The following is a 3347-nucleotide window of genomic DNA, read 5'->3' as shown; positions in this document are numbered from 1 at the left end:
TGTTCGTTTGCAAGAGCATTACATTACTGTCCTACACCTTTTATAGTCTCAAATGGGTTCAGGTCAATCCATCCATTATCGTTGACAAGCGATTTACTCTGCAGCCAGGTACAGTAAAAGGGCACAACCCTTAAAATACCACAGACTGTTAAAGTAAGAGAGGGAGCAAAGGGAATTTATATGTCACCAGCACAAAGAGGCCAAACGAGCAACGAAAATGGTACAGCCAAGTCACTGTGAATTAAGCGGCATTACAACATAATAAAAATGCTTTTTAAATCTTGTCTTGTAAGTTTTTCACTGCTGCAGCAGATCAAACACACACGCCAGTGTAATTTATCTGCAACCCACAGCATTCCTCTGCAAAGGTTTGTTAATGAATACAGCACAAGAACTGGTTACTGTACTATGCTTAGTGGCCTGTTTATAAGCCTCCGCCTGCAGAGTACAACACACGATAAAGAGACAACTAAATATTTTTCTGTTACTGATCTTATTCAGTAAACGCTCATGAGCAGGTCCGTGCCATGCCAAAATATATTTGTGATATACAAGAAATATTCCGAGGCACACCACTCACAGACATAACTCAAACATGCTCCTATTTACTGAGGCCAACTGCGCACACTTAATGTGAATGTCCATATCATTAAATTCACTTTTGTTACACGCTGTGTTTAATGCTATCTTCTCTGATGCTTTTAAGGCTCATGTTCACACCAGCTAGCATTTTGAAAGTTACGGTCCATAAGATTTGGTTTCTGAGCAGTGCACTAAGCTGCAAGTTCAACACAGTCAGGCTCTCTTTGCAGTGGATGGCTTAAGCTAATCAACTTTCTTTGTTAAGCCAGTATTTCCGCTTCAGGCTGTGTGTGCTTACGTAAAAGATGCTGCCATGTACTTCTAACGTGACAGCCAGGTGCACATTAGAGGTCTGAAAATTTAAACTAGATCATTTTTTAAGTATTACAGATTATGCTGTGTGCTCAGGACTTGCACAGTCCCACAGCCCAATGACGAAGACATGGAAATCACTTTAGTTTGCAGCCAGATTAAAGTGAAATCATTTTTAGTGACTGAATATTCCTGGTAACCAGCTTTCAAATAGACTGACCAATTTTCAAATGGTTGATTAGGGCCAAGAATAAAAGCATGCGGATATGCAATCTCCATTACTAACTGCAATTTCCAGTGGAAAAATGCAACACATACAGTTTGTGATGACCAGGCTTCCATCGGTGGTGTTAGTATGCTACACCTTAATGGATTCTTTCAGCAGAGAATCTACAGTACTGTGCAAAAGTATGAAAATGAAGTATATGAGGCAAAAACAGTTTGTACAATTCTTTTGAGCTTGAAAGTCAATATTTAGAATGCCCACATTTATTCTTCAACACAGCATGAACTCTGTTAGGCAGGTTTTCTCGTAATGTCTTTAACTTGTCTTATTTTGGCTGCCTGTTGTTCAATTGCATTGGGTAGGCCGGTCTATGCATTTGACAACATTAGCAGTGTGTTTACGATCCTTGTCATGCTGAAAAATGAAGCAGTTGTCAATCAGATGCATTCCAGATGGTACTGTATGTCAGAACAAAATCTAGATCCCCAGCACCACTGGCAGAAATGCAGCCACAAATCATGACACACCCTTGTGTTCCACAGATGGCTGTTGTACCTCTCTCTTGACCCATGTTGTAAATCCTAATGGCAATTTGAACCAAAGAAGTCAAATTTGGATTTATCACTCCATGAGACTTGTTGCCACTGATTTACAGTTTAGTTTTTGTGTCATTTGGCATGCCTTGGCCCTTTTTTCCACAGTTTCCATTACTGAAGAATGTTTTTTTGACAGCCACTCTTACAGTACTTAAGAAACAGTAGTATTTCTTAAGTACATGACTTTCAAATACTGGTAATCTGTTGTAGATAGATCTTTAGGTCTGCCGGTTCTTCTTTTGTTCTCTGCTTCTCCAGTTTCCTCAAACTTTGTAGAACACACTGCACATCATGTCGACATGTGCCAAGTTATCACCTAATAGTTTTTGGGAATCACCTTGTTGAGGTAAAAACACAATTTTAATGCCTGTCAGTTTGTAGAATTATTATAGGTTTGTAGAATTTCATAGGTTCAACTGAAGAAATGGGCAAAAAATTAAGTGTTGTTGCATCAGGCTGCATATTATTTATTAATGCAATTTCCACTTCTCTCTTACACAATGTCAGTCTTACTTTTTCTATTTTAACTAACTTCATTTTTACTATATATTTTTTGTTTTTAATCACTGTTTTATTTGTATTATCTCATATTATAAGGTCCTTACCAGGTGCTAGTGGCACTATTTTATCTTTATTATTCACAGTTTACAGTAGACTGTACTATTTTTACTCTTTATCATGCTGCTGTAACAAAACATTTCCCTTTGTGGGATCAAAGTATCCATTTAATTATCTAGTAACAAAGTGATATATTGTTGAGACGATTTAAATTTGGTTCTTTGCCAAGAATGCCCACTATGTGCAAATAACACTGTTTGATCATTTGAGTTAGATGCCATTTTTTTTACTCCACCACTTACAATAAAAAGTGTAATATATAGAGGTAATTAAAGAATGCAAAATACCTAAAGGTAACAGGACCTTTCATGAAAAAAATAAAGCACATTCATAAAATGATGAGAAGTATAATAGTGCCCTTTTCTAAAATCCGGTGTTGTGCAAAAACAGGAAAAACAATGTTTCTAGATGTTTATAAGATAACATTCAGCTGCGTGTGCACTGACTGAGTGAAAGCTTGGCATGTCTATTAATATATTACGGTAGCATCAAAAGCAAAACCAAACAAAAACACAGTTCATCAGATCATATTAGACCCTGCTACAGCAACGGGCAACTACTGCTACCATAGCAACACGAGAGGCAAGGGTGACTTTGTGGTGCATCAGTGTAACTCAAGTCTGGAAAAAACGGATTTTACCTCATATGAAAACACACAAAGGCTCTGTGGTTTGTCTGAGAAAGGAAGGACCCCCCTTTGGCCTCTGTTTAGTCATCCTACCCCTTGTCCTCTTTTCTTCTGTCTCCCACCACTCAACACACACACACACTATGTCTACTCACAGAGCCTTTATTGTCCTCTTTCACACTGTAACCCACTGAGCAGAGTGGCATCAGAAAGAACTCACACAGCAGGGATGCCAACAGTCGTCCATCTCTCAGCCTAAGATTACAGGGACAGTAAACACCAACCAAGCTAAAAGTACCCTAGCATCATAATAACACTAAGAAGGATGTAGACCCACCCTGAGTAATCAAAGGCGTGTAAAGATGAGTGCTGGAAGCGAAACACG

The 3347-nt window shown here is 38.5% G+C and overlaps 1 protein-coding gene across 3 annotated transcripts in view; it reads right to left on the bottom strand.

The window, feature by feature from the left end:
* kiaa0319l (KIAA0319-like ortholog) overlaps positions 1 to 3347 on the bottom strand; it is a 35137-nt gene that overhangs the window by 22177 nt on the left and 9613 nt on the right. The window lies entirely within an intron of this gene.

This window comes from Pundamilia nyererei, unplaced genomic scaffold (genome assembly GCF_000239375.1).
Source record: "Pundamilia nyererei isolate P.nyererei 1_Seehausen unplaced genomic scaffold, PunNye1.0 scaffold00093, whole genome shotgun sequence".
Taxonomy (NCBI): domain Eukaryota; kingdom Metazoa; phylum Chordata; class Actinopteri; order Cichliformes; family Cichlidae; genus Pundamilia; species Pundamilia nyererei.
This window is presented reverse-complemented; position numbering and strand designations above follow the sequence as displayed.